Source organism: Pinus tabuliformis, chromosome 7 (genome assembly GCF_031772625.1).
Source record: "Pinus tabuliformis cultivar Carrire ecotype Pingquan chromosome 7, CPIR1, whole genome shotgun sequence".
In the NCBI taxonomy this organism is placed as follows: domain Eukaryota; kingdom Viridiplantae; phylum Streptophyta; class Pinopsida; order Pinales; family Pinaceae; genus Pinus; species Pinus tabuliformis.
The window spans coordinates 1,553,407,676-1,553,428,244 of NC_142293.1; positions in this window are offsets into that span (position 1 = coordinate 1,553,407,676).

Genomic DNA, 20,569 nt, shown 5'->3' on the forward strand with positions numbered 1-20,569 from the left:
GATAGCTTCCTTTTTTCTTCAGAGACCACCAGGTATTCTATTTGAGAGGCCCCTGTGTTGGTTGTGGCCCTTTTAGCAACCATTTCAATCAACTGTTATTTTTCACTAAAAATTTAAATATGAAAAATGCATCAATTTCTTCGTTAACACTTTGATTTTCCTATTGACATCTGTCCAGCATCCCTCGATCATATATTCATGCACGTCTTTGTATTCAAAATGGCGGGATATTGCAAAATATAGAAATAACTAAAAATAGTTGCAGAAAATCTGTTGCACAGACAGCCAGAGAAACAGGGCTTGCCAATGTCACTGTTGAATATGGCTGGCATCTGTGTGCACCGGGGTCCTATAATAAATGCCAATTGATCAAAACATGCTGTGTGGGAATTCATGGGGTTTTCTGTTAACTTTCGGCATATTTCTTCAGGCCCATGTCAATGGATTGCTTATATAAATTCATTCGTTGAAACCCTTTTCTTCATTCTTCAGGAGGCGTTAAGGTATGAGAGTAAATCCTCGCAGTTTTGGATGACTAAGTGGTGCCATTAATGTGGTTTAATGATCTATGAGACTAAAGGGTTTTAACAGTCGTTGGATAGTGAATTTTGGATGGTTATATAGTTTTTTAACCGATCTTATGGACTTTTTGGTGTAATTTCAGGGTCCTGGGGTTCATCGCTTTCGAGGTTCTTTCTATGAATGGAGTGGATTTATTTGCATGTGAATACCATTTTGGGCAGTGGGATTTATGTTGTTATCATGGGTTTTTGGTTTTCTTGTTTTGTAATTGAATTCTGTTTTGTGCTTGGCAGATTGATTGGGGTTATCACACATTGTGAATTCTGGTAGAGGAGAATTGTCTGGCTAACTTTAAGTACCGAGAGAAAATTGTTGGGAAAGCAACATCTCAAATGGGGTTACATTTGGTTCAGTTAAGCGGGTGGATTTACTGCTGCCGATCATGCCATAGCCATCTTGCAAATATTGATCAGATCCTGTCCAAGGTAGGTGCCGTGATAGTTTTTGTTGCAGTGTGAGTGGGATGCTTTTTAGCTTGGTTTTTAGTTTTTGCTAGAGTTTTATGGTAGAGCAATGCCAAGCCTATCTGAGGTGCATGCTTGTGGTTTTGCTCCAGATTTTTATTGCCTACAGCGTGCCGTGAGGAAGTAGTCCCATACATTATTCGGATTACCTATTTTGTGGTTTGTTGAAAAAGGACAGTAAAGAATGTTTGATACACAACACAATTTCACAGTCAAATTTATGTCAAAACAAGGAATTATTGGTTGACTGATGATGTTGAGTTGTTGTGCCATCCATAAAAGGTCCATTATCACCGTGGTAGATGGCATGCATTTGAAAACGATGAGGTTGGTTGCAAGTCATGGGTGATTATAGTGGAATATATCTCTGGTGATTATGGGTGATTGATCACAAGGAAGTGCACTCCTTTTTGTGCAGTTCCTGAAGCATGTTTCTTGAATCAGTTCCAAAAAGAGTGCAACATTATGATAATATTCAATGCTCAGCTGAGTTGAAATTGGAGACTTGAGCTTTTGATGTTCCACATTATTCTGTCAAATGGCTATTTTCATCTACTTCCACCACAAATGAGTGATGACGAAACCAACATGTAAATGCAAGGCTGGCATGGATTCGGAGGCAAGACAAGTTAGACTATATTCCACGGGACTATCGATAAACTACTTTTGGTCAAGTCAAAATTTGACCAGCTTTCAAACTATTTATTTATTTATTTTCAATTTTCTGGATGAGTATGGTATGGTTGGAAAATTTACACTGTTTTCTCTGGAAAAATCACTGCTCCTTGTGACTATGACACATGGACAATATTTGCTACGATCCTAAATTAGGGTTATGTGCATGATGATCTAGTGTCTTAATACCCTTGATTGTGCTTGCAATAACAGTGGAAACTTTAGGGTAAGTCTTTCATAAAATGTAGTGACTAGCAATGGAATGCCATTCTTGAAAGTCTTCACTTGTATGGGATGATGGTTTTGGGAAGGGTGTGGGTTGTAAGCATATTTAGAAATAATAGGGCCCAGATGGGAGGATGTGGTTGATGGTTTTTTGAGGGGGTGGGTTATAAGCATATTTGACATAAGAGAATTTGGATTATCTTTAGGATGACAAAATAAGTTTCCCCTTGTTTTTTAAGTTATGGATGATAAAAAAAATTTTCCATAAGTTTTGAGAATGCTGCCTAACAATTTATATTGATTTGGGCACATATGTGCCAAATGGTTTCCTACCTGTGAAAAAGTGTTGAAGCTCATGGTCCAAAGTTTTATGTAAGTCCTAATCATCTTGCCATCTAGCAACCCTCTTTCAAACACTCTATCTCATTCTTTATCTCTAGGGTTTAGAGGAAAAACCAATATTAAGTGCCCTCTCAAGATAGATGAATAAGCCATTTTGCACTTTCTAGTTTTGTTTATTCCATTTGCACATAGTCCCAAGTTTCAACCAATGGCTAAATGCCCATGAATAAATAGATCAAAACTAGACTTCGAAGATTGTCAATAGGATATGTAAGACTGTAAGTGGCTATGGCTTTAATAAATCACCAGGGCTTTGTGCACATGAAGGCCCAATGCTTTTAGGTGCCAAGATAGCTTGCTTTTTTCTTCAGAGACCACCAGGTATTCTATTTGAGAGGCCCCTATGTTGATTGTGGCCCTTTTAGCAACCATTTTAATCAACTGTTATTCTTCACTAAAAATTTAAATATGAAAAATGCATCAATTTCTTCGTCAACACTTTCATTTTCCTATTGACATCTGTCCAACATCCCTCGATCATATATTCATGCATGTCTTTGTATTCAAAATGGCAGCATATTGCAAAATATAGAAATAACTAAAAATAGTTGCAGAAAATTTGTTGCACAGACAGCCAGAGAAACTGGGCTTGCCAATGTCACTGTTGAATATGGCTGGCATCTGTGCGCGCCGGGGTCCTATAATAAATCCCAATTGATGAAAACATGCCGTGTGGGAATTCATGGGGTTTTCTGTTAACTTTCGACAGATTTATTCCAGCCCATGTCAATGGATTGCTTATATAAATTCATTCGTTGAAACCCTTTTCTTCATTCTTCAGGAGGCATTAAGGTACGAGAGTAAATCCTCACAGTTTTGGATGACTAAGTGGTGCCATTAATGTGGTTTAATGATCTATGAGACTAAAGGGTTTTAATAGTTGTTGGATAGAGAATTCTAGATGGTTATATAGTTTTTTAACCGATCTTATGGGATTTTTGGTGTAATTTCAGGGTCCTGGGGTTGATGGCTTTCGAGGTTCTTTCTATGAATGGAGTGGCTTTATTTGCATGTGAATACCGTTTTGGGCAGTGGGATTTATGTTGTTATCATGGGTTTTTGGTTTTATTGTTTTGTAATTGAATTCTGTTTTGCGCTTGGCAACTTGATTGGGGTTATCATATATTGTGAATTCTGGAAGAGGAGAATTGTCTGGCTAACATTAAGTACCGAGAGAAAATTGTTGGGAAAGCAGCATCTCAAATGGGGAGGTTATATTTGGTTCAGTTAAGCGGGCAGATTTACTGCTACCGATCATGCCATAGCCATCTTGCAAATATTGATCAGATCCTGTCCAAGGTAGGTGCCGTGATCGTTTTTGTTGCATTGTGACTGGGATGCTTTTTAGCTTGGTTTTCAGTTTTTGCCAGAGTTTTATGGTAGGGCAATGCCGGGCCTATCTGAAGTGCATGCTTGTGCTTTTGATCCAGATTTTTATTGCCTACAGCGTGCCTTGAGGAAGTAGTCCCATACATTATTCGGATTACCTATTTTGTGGTTTGTTGCAAAAGGACAGTAAAGAATGTTTGATACACAACACAATTTCACAATCAAATTTATGTCAAAACAGGGCATTATTGGTTCACTAATGATGTTGAGTTGTTGTCCCATCCACAAAAGGTCCATTATCAATGTGCTAGATGGCATGCATTTGAAAATGATGAGGTTGGTTGCAAGTCATGGGTGATTATAGCGGAATATATCTCTGGTGATTATGGGTGATTGATCACAAGGAAGTGCACTCCTTTTTGTGCAGTTCCTCAAGCATGTTTCTTGAATCAATTCCAAAAAGAGTGCAACATTATGTTAATATTCAATGCTCAGCTGAGTTGAAATCGGAGACTTGAGATTTTGATGTTCCACATTATTCTGTCAAATGGCTATTTTCATCTACTTCCACCACAACTGAGTGATGACGAAACCAACATGTAAATGCAAGGCTGGCATGGATTCGGAGGCAAGAGAAGTTAGACTATATTCCACGGGACTATCGATAAATTGCTCTTGGTGAACAAGTCAAAATTTGACCAGCTTTCAAACTATTTATTTATTTATTTTCAATTTTCTGGATGAGTATGGTATGGCTGGAAAATTTACACTGTTTTCTGTGGACAAATCACTGCTCTTTGTGACTATGACACATGGATTATATTTGCTACGATCCCAATTTAGGGTTATGTGCATGATGATCTAGTGTCTTAATACCCTTGATTGTGCTTGCAATAACAATGGAAATTTTAGGGTAAGTCTTTCATAAAATGTAGTGACTAGCAAGGGAATGCCATTCTTGAAAGTCTTCACTTGTATGGCATGATGGTTTTGGGAGGGGTGTGGGTTGTAAGCATATTTAGAAATAATAGGGCCTAGATGGGAGGATGTGGTTGATGGTTTTTTGAGGGGGTAGGTTATAAGCATATTTGACATAAGAGAGTCTGGATTATCTTTAGATGACAAAATAAGTTTCCCTTTTGATGCCATTTTTCTCAATGTTAATGGCAGTTGAAGGGTTGGTTGGCAAACCATTTGGGTATTAGGGGATGCCCCCATATCTCAGATTTCGGAGGATGCCCAGGACAATGACTTTCTTTCACAAAGATGACAACTTGTTATATTAATATGGAAAGAATTACCAAAGATTACTTATTCCAGCTTAAGAACTATCATTCCATTCTTATTTCTTGCGGTGAAGGAGGATGAAATGAATTAATATGGTAACCAATTCCTTCAAGCCCTTTTCCCGGTAAAAAATAATTATATGATATGTTTTTGAAATAACACACAATGGAAACTGCTCTCCCAAGAGCATAAAAGTATAGATGAATGGCAAGTGGTCATGGACTTCTTTGATATACATTGCTGATTTTCTACTCTCAGCTTGAAATCTGTCCCCCATTTTGGATGTAAGACCCAAAAAGAAACAGGTTTTCTTTGGGGTGCTTACATCTTTCATCTGTTGATCCTCTTCCTGTGAAGGAGTTGAAAGATCTTGTTATACTTCGGTAGATTTTTGAGAAAGATTGACTTGGAATGTGTTGGCATGTGGACTCTAGCATTGCTATGTGCAGCTGCAAACTTTGACCCTTTGGTTTGAACTGCACCTGTGGTTGACCTGTGAGTCTCTTTCCCCCCTTCCAAGTTGCTTCCATGCAACTGAGCCTTTTGAGGTCTCTTTGGTTTCAGAACAGTACATCATGATAGGACAATATAATATTGTGAAATATTATCCTGGAGCATTCAAGGCATTCAACCTGTATTATATATACTATTACTTTCATGAATATCACTAATAAGGATGGGTGATGCTTGGAGGTGTAGTCTTATGTATAACAGGTATTGATTATTCGCATGATGATATGTGTCTCATTTTATCATATAGTATACTTGGAACTATTTTCTAACTCAATTGATAAATCCATACCAATGATTTTCTCAAACAAAATTCATAACTTCATCCCAATTATTTATGTTAAAGCTATACAAATAGAAACACTAACATCAGTGCTTTGTTCTGACTGGATCCACGTGCCGAGGCCATGTTTGCAGACTTGGGCCATTTCAATAGGAAATCAATCCAGGTCCAAGCTATATGTCAAGGATAGAATTACTAGTATTTCATCATACCTGCATGCTTCATCTTCAAGTTTTAGTACCATAATGAGAAATTTGGGTTGTTTGTTGCAGCTTGCTTTCTGTGTGTTGGTTTACCCATCTCTGCTTATCACATATATGAGACAAGCAGCTTATTTGATTAAAAAACCCAGGGGACATAGGCTTTACATTTTACAAAGCAATACCACAGCCTATGTATTGGTCAATGTTCATTGTTGCCACTTTAGCAGCTATTATAGCCAATCAAGCATTGATTACAGCAACATTCTCAATCATAAAACAATCCATGGCTCTTAGTTGCTTCCCTCAAGATTATTTTCCACCACAGGGATGAAAAATGTTGCCTTATTTCATATCATAATGTACTGATATTCAGTATATAATGAAAATTCTAAGCATTTACCATGTTTTAAATATGCATTCATTTTTAAATTTATGGTAGATTATCTACGTATGAATCATGATTTGAAATCTTGGCATTGTAGAAGAAGAATACCAAAGTTCATGACATCTCATATGAAGTTAGTAGTGAAAAATGTCATTTTAATAGAGTTCTGGCAAGTTAAGGAATTTGTGCATCCCTATATTTACGAAAATTTCACTAAGAGTTTGATTTCAGCAAGGAGTTTGATGGCTTTCACTTGTATTTTTCGAAACACCTAGTTGACAGAACCATGTAGTAGGAAAAGGACATTTAATTTTTACTCTCATGATGGTTTGTGACAGCTAGCAACCTTGTGTGCCCTCTTTAAAAGTAACAATTCATTCTTAAATATGTAACATATGGAAAAACAAAATCTCCAAATACAAAAAAAAAACTTAAAATAATGTACAAAAATATGTTCACATAAACAACAACTGCTACATGAATAATGGATAAACCCTATATGACATTAACTATAACTCATTATCATCCACCCTTGCTTTCAAGAATGTCCATTCACATGTTGCTATTCTTCCACACACTATTAGTACTTATCCATATTCAAAACACACATAACTAATAGTTTCAAGTGTAACTCAATATCATCCACCCTTGCGTTTAACAATGTCCATTCACATGTCACTATTCTTCTACACACTATTATTTATAAAATATCTATATTCAGCATACACATAACTAACAATTTCAATTGCAACTCTTTATCATCCACCCTTGCTTTCAACAATGCCCATTCACATGTCCCTATTCTTCCACACTCTATGCCTTATGGCATTTCCTTTGCAACATGAGCTGCAAATGCTAGTTACCTTTACAATCAACTATGTAACTCTATCGAACAATCAAGTTGTAAGGAGACTCGTTCTAATTATCTAAAATCACCATAAAGGATTTATGCACCATCCCAACTGAAGAAATTTTTATTTTGTTTCTGCGAACTTTGTACCAAGGTTTAATCATCCTCTTGGAAAATGTCTTTCCTTCAACTCATACTCCATACACTGCAATTTCGAATATTATCGTCCTCCCTAGATAGAGGTCAAATAAAACCCCTCTTTGCTCACCTTTTTCTCCATCCTCTTATGAAACCATGAGGAATCCTTTAGGGTTATTTTGAAAACTATAAAAATTAGAAAACCCATTTTAATAACATCATAAGTTATGGGTTTTGAAAATCCTCTAGAATTCTATCTCAGAATATGAAATTATCTTTGTGTAAATGTTCTAAAGAGTTTTTATTCTGCATTAGCTCCACTTCTCATTATTCGATTTACCTTCCCTATATTTATATTTACCTAGGTTATCCTAACAATGTAGAAAGTCACGTTTTTTAGCCTTAACTAAAGTCTAAGATAATACCTATGCAGTTGGATAGCCATGACTCAATAAGACTTCAATGTAACCCACTCTAACTAAAACCATGAAGGATTGATATATTCAATTCAGAAGTTAGCAAAATTTCCCCTCACATACTATTCTGCACGTAGTGGGTTTTTTTTTAATAAATATTTGGGTTTGGCCCAGTCGTGCGCAATCCAGTATGTAGATATTTATACTGTATATGATATATTCTATTTCATGATAGAAGGAATAACTTGTTTCATTAGTTTGAATATTTGATACATATATTATTTTCTATTTGGTATCTATATGGAATCGTCACGGTCCTTGATTGTTGTTTTATCAATAACCAAATTATGAAATTCATAAAATAAAGTGTATAAGTACCGGCATAGGGAAAAAAACACTGTGATCCAAATTTATTCCATCTAACTCATAAGTAGAATTGTTTATTAACTTTAATTATATTATGATATAATCTAGCATCAACTACTTTTGTACTAAATAGCTAAGGAATCTCGTCTATCTACTAGATTATTTCCTCTTTTATTCATATAGATATTTACTCATGTAAGTAGTAAATAAATTACTATATATTATGAACTATATTGTTAGTTGTATGTTTAATTTGTACCTACTAGATAGTAAATTTTGATATGACATGTTTCCCTAGAATCATTTCTTATCTTAGTGAGCCTTTCCCCTAACAAATTCCAAAAAATGTGCATAGAATATTCATGTATAACTAACTAAATATTCTTTAAACTACTACAAATCATAAATATAATGTTTCCCATAGCTCACAAACAATAAAATTTTACTGTTGTAAACAAGCAGATTGGCTCTCATGTAAGCTAATGAATAAACAAGTAAACATTTGTTAATTCAGAAATAAAAAATCTAAGCAACATAACTTTCAATTGCAAACATCAAAATTGTTTTCATGTAAAATAATAAACCTATAAACAAAATCACTAACCATAGGCCAACTGGATCTACTTGGGATGAACAACTTTCCATCTGACCATGAACCATCACCACTAGTAACCTCCAAGCCGAGATCTCATTACCCCTGAATCGACAACCTCTTATGATTCTAGACCAGGTATTTTTATGCCCTGCTTCCCTAACACACTTTTCCTTAGTGTCGTCCAGCTTTTTAGGGTATGCCAACCTAATAGCCTAGGATTTTTCCTATATTTTGAAAAAAAATATCTTCCCTTTTTCCATTAAAGCCTGTCTTTTTTCTTCCATGACGCTTTATTCAACCTTACTCAGTGTTTTTTCTACACTCGGTGATTTAACATATTTTTCTCTCCAATCATATTAAACCTCATTTAGCAATCCCTAAAAATTTTTAGGAATGATTTTAGGGAAGTTTATGTTGATCCTATCTTTCCACATTAGTTTCCAGATCTAGGTAACTATCTCTTTAACTCAAGTGTTTCTTTCCAAAGTAAATCTCCAAGCCTTGTCCTTTTGATTAATAGAATTCATTATTACATCATCATACTTTATCATTTATTTTAAGTCTAGTTCACCATGGCTCTCTAGGCATCACTACTAAGCATAATTCAGTCTAAAAATATATTTATATAGAAAAATATGGATATTACATCTTCCCCTTTTTAAATTAACACCATCCTTGGTGTTCATTGTCCATCACTTCTTAAGACGTAAAGGAGATCCCTTTTGTCTTTCATTCCTACTCCCCCTCTTTAGTACAGAGTGTTTCCTTATTTTTTTTCAAGTGATGATTAAATTTTTAAGCACACATACTCTTGTAATCATTTCATGCTCTTTCTCTAACATGTTCTCATACCTGCTAAACATATGCTTCATGCATTTCACTTGCATCAAACAAACTATCCACATGCAACCAAAATTTGTCAGTAACATCGACATAACATCATAATAATTACCATAGATCATTTTCATTCATTTATTTGTAGTCATTCCTAGTGACATGCGAATTTTTGAGTATAAATTTCAAATATGAAATTGCCACTTCACCTTTCATATTATGTTCGAAAATGAAATAAAGGCTAATGGACTACTCACATCATTTTATCTAATGTTGTTATTTTGATTCCATTACATCAAATATGCATCTACCACTCATGCATATGTACAAGACAACCTACTACCTCAACCACCTCCATGGTTATATTTTCCCAGTTTTGTTTCCAGGTGGCCCTAGTCAAGTTGATTCTTATGGTTTTGCAACTTGTTTCCATCCCCTTCCAAAATTTATAGAAGTTTTAGGACATAAATAAGGAATTTACACCTTATCCACAAGTTCCGTTTTTTACTCACTCCCATGAGTATTCTAGTGTGGCCTCCACCATTTAGTAATTTTCATTTTGTGATTTTGCCACTCCATTATGCTGCTCGAGAAAATTGTTACCAAGATTCCTAATTTATCTGGTGGCATCATTAAAATCCACCACATTATAGTATTTTTTGTCTTAATAGTCATCCAATTTGTGAAGGTTCTAATGAATCCACACCACTGATTTATAATCCCACAAGTTTGTTTTAATTTTCGCTGAGGCCATTTTCTATTTAAAATTGATACCCACTCAAGGATTTCTTCACCCTTCATATGGTCCATTCAATTTCGCTTGAGGGACATCATGTTTTTGGTCTTGTTTCTAGATTAGGTCCATTTTACCCTTGTTCATTTCGGTGTACGACAGTTAGTTTCTTCATAATTTCTACATTCTCTTTACATGTCTTCATGTTTTTCTAGTTTCTTGCGCACCTAGATTATTGATATTGCAATTATTCTCAACTTGATATTTTATAATTGGTCTATATACGTTCTCAATTTTTGTGATTGATGTATATATTATCCACCATTCGTGGTAATATTATACCTTGTTTCACATATATACCCCTTATTTAGTAGATGCTTTACACATTTGTTTGTTCATATCTTCCTACGGTCTCTTTTTGTCAACCAATTTTCTTAGTTATAACTTATTTATATTATGTTCCATATATACACTTTTAAGGAGACTCACAATAACCTTTTATTTGGTAGGTTTGAATCCCATAATTCTTATTATAAGATCATGGATTTATCTCATTAGGTAGTGCTTCCTTCTCTTATGATCAATAATATGATATTCGGTATTATGTTCTCCCTATTCGACATTTCATGTTTCTTTGTTTCCATTATTGCTTGGATGAGCTTAACTATTGACCAATAACTCTTCGAAATATGTGGGTGTACTCAAATTGAAGTAAATCTGTACTTATGTTCCTCTTCATCCTCTAACCATACCATTTGTAAAACAAATTTTTGGTGCCACCAACTTCCTTAAGGATCCCTTTTTATATGGTCTTACTAGCCCCTAAGCCATTATCATCATCTTTCTCGTTTCTCTCACAATTATAAACTGGTTCATATGAGACATCCTCCTCTAGTCTCTTACAAAGAATTTCAAAAGTAGGATTTTCTGGGAGGAAACTCCTAAATATGCTTCTTTCAAAAAGGAAATTGACTCTTCTGGAATATTATAGCAGTCTTTTGAAATCAATTACTATATTGGCATCTCCAATGTTTATACTTTGAGAATAGTTTGTTCAAATATGATTTTATCATAATGCTACTAGTATAAACTATCACATATTTTTTATCTCCCTCAACAAAATACCTTACCTTGACGAGATTTAATTTCAAATAAAACTTTTCCATTTTTTTATTATAGTACCCAGTACTGTTAGTAACATTCTATTTACTCCCTTACTGAGAGCATGGTACAATGTAGGAATTATGTTCCATAATCCAACATATTTTGGTTTTCCAACTGTAAATGGGTATCTTTTCTTTTCAAACCATGTTTCAAATCTATTAAGGAAGATCAAATTCCTTATATACTATGTTCGCTCCTCCATGCATGTGTATTTGTACTAATTAAAGGAGCTGAGTTATTTTTCTTCTTTTAGCCATCACCAATGAGAACCACTGTAGGCGACCTCTAATTTAATGAATCAAAATTCTTATATTAGTTTCTCTAAGCTGTATAATTCAAATTTTGTTGTAAGAATAGTTGTCATAGAAAAAATTCAAACCTTTACTAAATATGTTTAAATGGATAAAAAACTTTAATATATTACGCATCCATGCCAAAGTCTTCTCACAGGTTTGTTTGTACCCTGTTTTGTTGGATTTAATTTACAATTCAATGTGTTATTTTACGTGGTTAGTTATTATGACAGTTTCCTCTTCATTTATTTTCTTGAATCCTAAGACTAAAATATCTTATGTCATATTTCAGCGACATCAATGATGTGCCATTTTATTGATTGCCAATATAATTTCCTCTACTCCTATTCACACACTGATTGAGTAATCTTTCTATGTATATGGAAATTTCACAATTATCACTATCCACTAGTACAGATGAAGTATTCTTAGTGAAACTATTAAGATATGGGTTACTCTTGCCACTTATTTCACCATGGAAGTAAGGAACAACTCTTAGAAACAACATTTCATTAACCTATATATAAATCACAGTCAAACCTGATGTTTTTGCCACCGACAACGGGCTAGTCATTATTTATGTTTAACTTATGGAGTACTAGGTATCTCATTCCTAAGGTAGAAAGGTCCACTTGTGAATAGTCCAACTGGAGCATATGTGTGGTTATATTGGTAACAAAATTTCTTTTTCGAGATCTTAGACAAGTATAAGTTTGTCCTCATTTTCTTTTTTCTTCCAGTTTTCATAAGAACTTTAAATTCTATCTCCATTGACACCATATAAAATTGTAAATAAACTAACTACATTAGTGGATAAATAGACAAGCTCTTCACTCGTTTACCCATTGTAATCTCAATGAAAATGATAGTCTGGAAATCCATACTCTATTACAGAGTTGAAACATAACTTAAGGAAAAATGGAGTAGAATATATCATGTGCATTGCGCAAAAAAGAAAAAACAATATTTATTGATGTTTGTTTATCCCCTCACACAACATTCCACCTATGGATGAATCATAAGTTTTTCAAATGGAATGAGATCACTTATATTAACTTTTTCAGACATAGCTCTAGTGGGTAAAGAAACAACTGTAGAATTTGCATTCCTTCTGCTGTGTTTTTTCGATTTTTTTTCTAACATGTGTAGGTTGGTCTAAGAATACCTCCTAAGTTTAGAACAATTCTAGGATACACAGAATGACTTAGAAACTTATTTCCCAAAAATTGATAATACTTCAAAGAATAGGAGAGTTGTCGACACCCAAGAACATTTGGCAATGGCTACATCTCTCAGGCTACTGTGATAAACATACGTAGCTCCAGAGATTTGCTCACACTCCTATACACTATGATGTTCTCATATAAAACCCCATGAATGAGGCTACCCCCAAGACCTGCAATCATACTCAGTTTAAAAAAATATTACATTAGGTATGAGGGTTGAGCCTAGGCTCTCATACCACTTGTCACATAGCACTTCATTGTTGTAATTTTTTTTATTTTTTTCTCCTATTTTCAGATAAGAAATATTGTCTTCTATTATCTAGTTGTTGAAATGATAGCCATCTGCTTCTTGCCTATTATATATATATATATATATTAGAAGAACAAAGAGACCACATTCCCTCATATTAGACATAACTTATGTTGTAACTTCACTTCCTATCTACCTTTCTTGGGAACTCACAGAGACCCTATGCCTTACCCCTAAAATAAATGACCGCTATGGCACCAAGAGGATTTACTATGAGATTTGAATTAGGATATAACTTGTTGAGTGAGATTAATTTTCATGGAAGCGATGTGATTTTTCCTCTATTTACTAGCCTTATTTTTTATAAAGTCGATCTACCCTTCATTGATTTATTAAATTAAATTTTATTTGGGTATTATCATCGTTGGGTCATATAACTATTGGGTACATGTCTTCCAAGGTTCTCATGGACTAGTTATTCTGCTAATAGTATCATCTTAATAAATTCGACGCCTAGAAATATATTTCGTTAAAATGCATCATGTATTACACACTCCATTGCACAAATTTTCAAAAGACACAGAAACATTTATGCCTCAAAAACTAATGGGCAATCCTCGTCAGCCAGCACATCAAATGCCATGTGCACATCACATGAATGCTTATACTTGGGTTTCTTAGTTTCTATCAATGATCAGGATGGATCGAGATGATACTACGATTTTCCATAAGAATCCTCAAACCCTAAAGTGTCTGGGCTAAGTTGTCTCTTGTCAATTGTGGGGTGGCTTATACTCGGAGAAATGCAAAGTGAATATAGAGGCATTCCAATAGTTTTGGGATTGGGATGAACTATGGAACTTACCCTATCATAGAGGCCTCATATTGTGGCGCTTAACACATATTTGGCATCCTATGTGTCACACTATAATAGCGTCTTCACAGAAACGAGGGAGCAATTAGCAGCTGGATTTTTAGCCCAAATCATTGAGGCTACCTCTTCAACACATCATCACCCTCTCTTGCCACAGGTACGAAAAAAATTGTAACAGATTTGTGCTTTACCTAACTATTTGATATGAATTCACATTGCTTAGGAAATTTGTTTTGCTTGTTTTTACTTTATTTCCAGATGATCAAAATCGCACCCAATTTTATTGCTATAAATAATTCATTTTTCAGTCGGAGTTTTAGGGCATGTTTGCTTCTTATACTTTTATAGGGAAAACCCTGGTCTCTATTATCTCACTGAATACGGCCCTTATAGAGTTTTTTTAATGATACAGGATTATCATACTTATTTTTTACTCCTGTGCATATTTTGGTTGTTCTGAACATGGTTCCATTTACAGATTTGCGCATTTATTGTGTGGAGATGGTCATTTCTTGGGGTGTGTACATTTACTATGGATTTCACTATTAAGAGTTCCCTTGTGTATATTTTAGCTACACCTAATATTGTAGTACTATTGCCCGCAACCACTTATGGTTTCTTGCAATATTCTGGAAGGAAAGAGCCTTGGATTATGGATCCATCTTCACTAGGTAACCTATGTGGTTTCTAGGAGTTTCTTTTCCTTTCTGTGTAATTTATATTCCCCATTTTCTCATGCATTATTTTAACTATCAAATCCATTATTGTAGGTAATGTCAATCTATGTACACACAAGATTCTCTCTTCGATGTCAACCAAAGATCAACATTGTATTTGCCTTGCTAACCTTCTATTGTTTGCTCAGGTTAGATCTACATACATTTTCTTCTTGAAGTGGTCATGTGAGCGTAGGTAGAATAATTTATTTCTGAATTTTCTTACTTCTCAGTTTAAGTTCCCTCTTAGGGCATATAGCCACTGAACTAGGAACCATTCTTTATATTTTTGGAAAATTTTCTATGTTTTCACATATTAATAGATCTGGTAAAGGGATGAAAATATCCCCTACATTTATGTGTAGAACGCTTTTCAGATATTTCTAAGTTTTGTAACTTCAAGCGAGAATTTTATCTCAATTTTCATCTCAGTACATTGTATATTTTTCTTAATGGTAATATAAAATCTGTCTATGGGATAGAGGTTTTCCATTTTAATTCTTGCTTTATCAACTTTCAGTTTGGTCTCATAATTGTGCACTGTATTTGCTTATAGTTGATATATTTGCACCTATGTTCTAGCTTCGATTGGTGTATGGCGTTGCTACGAAAATAAATGACATCAATTTAATTTTTTGTTGTATCTTTATACATTACCTTTACAAACAACTTCATAACTCTGTGAGATAGATGAGTTGCTGATCCAAATGGAAAATGACATCAACCCATGGTATTCATCCACCCATGTTATTCATCCACCCATGGAATTTACCCATGGTATTGTAAGTGACATCCACCCATGGTATTGCAAGTGACATCCACCCATGGTATTCATTCACCCATAGTATTTTCCCATGGTATTGTGACATCCACTCATGGTATTCATTCACCCATGGAATTGACCCGTGGTATTGTGACATCCACGCATGGAATTGACCCTTGGTATTGTAACTAAAAAATACTATAAGTAACAAAACCACAGATTTTTTTTATTAAAACGGAGAATAACTGTAAAAGCTACATTGTGGCAGACAAACTGTCCTTCTACAAAAGTCGCATTGTGTAAAAGGATAGTTTGTCCACCACAATGTAGCTTTTACAGTTATTCTCTGTTTTAATAAAAAAATTCTTTCTGGTTTTGTTACTGATAGTATTTTTTAGTTACAATACCACAGGTCATTTCCATGGGTGAATGAATACCATGGGTGGATGTCATAATACCACAGGTCAATTCCATGGCTGAATGAATGCCGTGAGTGGATGTCACAATACCACAACAAATACCATTGGTGGATGTCACTTACAATACCACGGGTGGATAAATACCATGTGTGGATGCCACTTACAATACCATGGGTAAATTCCATGGGTGGATGAATAACATGGGTGGGTGAATACCATGGGTTGATGCCATTTTCCATTCGGATCAGTTGCAAGGAGTCTCGTTCTAATTACCTAAAAGCAATAGAAATGGCTTACGCCACCATCCCAACAAAAGAAAATTTTCTTTTCTTTCGGTGAACTCTCTACTAGGGTTTAATCATCCTCTCAATAACAATATTTCCTTCAATTCATACTCCATACACTGTAGTTTCAAATATTGTTGATGTCCCTAGATAGAGGTTAAATACACCCCCTCTTTTCGCGTCTTTTCTCATGTCTAGCGTGAAACCATGAGGAATCCCTTAGGGGTATTTTGAAAACTATAAAAATTAGAACACCCTTTTTAATAACATAGTAAGTTATGGGTTTCGAAAATACTCTAGACTTTTGTCTTAACACATGAAATTATCTTTGCGTCAATGGTTAGGGAAACAAGAGATGAAGGCAAGACAGCATGGATTTATAAAGGTAAATTTTTGAGAGCGTGATTTGGACCTCCTTCCAAAATAGAGCAGCGAGATGGTAATAAATAAGACGCAACAAAATCTTCAACATGAAATTAGGATGTAAGGTCGGTATGGGAAAGAAGGGACAAAAACTCAATTGTTTGTCTTGCATGTCAAAATAAATAGCAATCAAGTCATATCGAGGTTTCCTTAAGATTAGTCTATTCGAAATGAAAAGGTTGCCCATGGAGATGACTACATGGGTTAGGGCCTATTGTGGAATATAGAGACATAATTTTCCTCATAGAAAAACATGAGTATGAAGGGTGCAAGACACTTTTGTTTGGAAGATATTGGAAGATGGCAGTGTGGAATAAAGCAGCAGGGAATGGCAAAGTACACTAGGGTATCTTGGTATTATTGAGGGAAAAAGGAGGTCATCTAATTTAGTTAGAAAAACAAGACTCAAATAAGAAATTCATTTGGTTTGAAATATCAAAAAATGGAAATCACATCATAATTGCAACATGTTATTTTGTGCTCCAAGTTTCGAAAATCTACAAAAGTAAAGGGTTTGACCATAAATATCCCTTTGTATCCTTAAAATAAGATATTGTAACATATTATAATATAGGTGAAGTCCTTATAGCGTGTGACTTCAATGTTAGGATTGCAAGTGAGAAAGATAGCATTATTTGTTGTAAAGAATATTGCGACCCTATTCGGTTTACATGAGAGAGTAATCAACAGTGGGAAATAATTTCAGAGGACAAGTGTTTCAATCTCTTTGGTGAAAATTTGGTTACTCTATGTAGTGCCTTCGATTTCGTCATCTGTAATGGGTTACTAGATGGGAAAAGTCTAGTAATTTCACTTGCAATACTTGCAATGGAGCAAGTGTAGTAGATTATGCAATTTTCTTGCATGGTTTGTGTGAGAAATTGGAGGAAGTTTTGATTAGAGATCAATTTTGTGACTTAAAATAATATAACAAGCCAATTTATTTAGTTTCTCTTGGACATGAAAGAAGCAATTAGACTCAAAAAATCACTGCGTTCAACAAAATCTCCCATAGCACAGAATTTGTTTTACCCCAGAAAATTGTAATACCTTCAGAATGACACTAAAGAGGTTATTCGAGAAGGAGAAAATCCCAATTCACAACCTTCATAGTCACGAATTAACACATTTGACTCAAAGCGCACTTTCGGAGTGAAAAAGAGAAAAATTTAGGGAGCCTTGAATAAATTTATTTACAGTTAATGCTTGGGTTGATGACGAATTCAAAAAGGCAAGGAGAATGTGGAAAGATTTAAAAAAAGATAACATAAAGCTCAAAACTTACAAGAAAATATTAAGAAAGAAAATGTTGATTTCATGGTTTCAAGGAGGGAAGAACTAATATTCCTTGGTAAAAATAATCCTAAATTATTTTGGAAAGAGCTCCAACTGAAAAATATGCAAAATAAAAATAGTATTACATCTTCTAAATGGTTTGACTATGCAAGAAAACTCTATGAGAAAGATCCCAAGGTTCACTCTCCCCCCTTGGTCAACAATGATGCTGAACTCTTCATGATGCAAGAGGTAAAGATGGGTATCAAGAAGTTGGTTGTTGGAAAAGCACAAGACTTAGCTAAAATCCAAGTGGAGTATCTAAAGTGGGGCTCAAAGATTCTTGCACCTCATTAATTTTTTTTTCAACAACATCATACAACAGGGGTTCTCCACAGGTTGGACAACTAGTATGGAAATACCTATTTTCAAGAGCGATGATGTCAATAATCCCTCCAATTATAGGACCATAATGATAAACCCCTTGTTTTCAAAGTTATTTGGAAGCATGCTAGAAAATAAAATGAGCAAGTGGGCAGAAGAAAGAGATAATCTTGCTAAAGGGAAAGCATGTTTTAGACCAAAACATTCCAAAGGTTATAATTGTATAAATTTAAAGCATATCATTGAAAATGTTTGGGAGAAAAAGGAGGAAGTGTTTTGTTTGTTTTAGAAAATCATTTGACATAGTTCCTAGGGATAAGCTTTGGCACAGAATGGAGGAGCATGGGGTTCCTAAACATTTGTGAGCACCAGTGCATAGTCTATATGAAGATGTGAAAGTCAAAATTAGAACTTCAGAAGGAATTTCTGAAAGTTTTATAAGCGATATTGGGGTCAAGCAAGGTTGTCCATTGTCTCCTACCCTTTTTGGTTTATATCGACAAGCTTGAGGATTGGTTAAATTCGCAAGGGGGTGATGGTATCGATTTGGGAAAGTTTATTACAAGGCTTGTTTTGTATTCAAATGACCTTATTCTAATTGCTAAATATGCTCTTGGTTTGCAAGAGCACTTGCTATCCCTTGAGCATTTTTATAGAAGGGTGGGGATGCAAGTCAATATTAGCAAAACGAAAGTAGTGGTTTTCATTGAAAAATGAAAACATAACTAGCATAAGCTCTACTTTGAAGGAAAAATTATCGAAGAAGTTGTGGATTACAAATACCTCAAAATTGACTTCAACAAAAATTTGAGTTAGGATGATTGTAGAAAGAAAATACCTTTGTGGGGTTGGAAATCATTTATTATTTTAAAAATAGGTGTAGAGATGTAGATTTATGGGACTGGAAAACCACTCAAGCTATTTTTGGGCATCTAGTGATTCCGGTTATTCTCTATGGTTGTGAACTGCGACCCAACAATACATCTGACATGCAGTGGAAATAAATTGAGAAAATTCAACAGCGTTTGATTACAAACAAATTCAAAACTAAAAGTGCAGGTCCTTATGATATCTTGTTAAGTGAAACAAGGACTTCTCTTATTGAAGCTATTGCTATGGTGTGGGTCATAAGGTATTTAAAAAAATTTGAGCAAATGGAAGAGGGAAGATGGACTAAAGGTTGTCTTCAATGACATATTCTGCAAAATAAATGAGACTTGGATGCAACAAAATAAAAAATGGTTTATTAAATGGGGTATTTTCTTGAACACGTGTCCCATACATAGTAAAGAGATAAAAGCTTTTCTTATAGATAAGTTTCTCAAGCGTACTTGGGATAAGGAGCTAGGGAGAAAGAAAAAGTAATATATTGAAGTGTTTAATCCCACTCATCATCATCAACAAAGAAGCCAATATTTCTTGGAGAGCCAAAATTCTTATTGCTCAGTTAAGGAATAATTCTCATTAACTACGTTGTGAAACAGGGCACTGGAAAAGGCCAAAAGAAGTGATGGAAGAATGACTATGTATTTCTTTTTCTTCTGAAAAAGTGGAAACAAAAGAGAATTTCATTTTATAATGTGAGGCCTTCAAAGACAACAAAGAAAAGTATGCAGATATTATGGCAGCTCTTGGGATAATCTATTTAGAGAGGGGTTTGTCAAGAATCTAGGAGCATTTATTGTGAGGGTTCACTGGAAAAGGGCCGAATACATCAACCAAATGAAGAAGCAATATGTCCCATAGGATATCTTTAGCCTCATGGATGTTAAAATAATTTTGTTTCTTTCTTTCTATATCATTGTAAATAAATTAAGGCAATAGAGAAGTTGGACGACTAAACAATGTTGACACTTTTTTGTTCTCTTAATGTAAGTTCATAGTTAGGGTCTCCATTTGGTTATTTAGTTATATATGCATGTTAGTTAAATAGGAAAATAGGCTCTCTCTAGTACATTTACAAGTTCATTTCAACTACAATTTTATTTCAAGATGTCTTATTCTTTGGGTCATTCATAGGGTATGGTTTGTAGTTGACCACATGTTTCCCCTTTATTGGGGTTGCATACCACAAACACTTTATGTTTTATCCTTACCGATAATGATTAAAAATTACAAATTACAGACAAGAATGAAATAAAGTAATCATTCTAAAAATAAATAAAATTGAGTCACTAATTAATTAAATAATCAAGCTAAAACGTACATAACAGGAATAGGA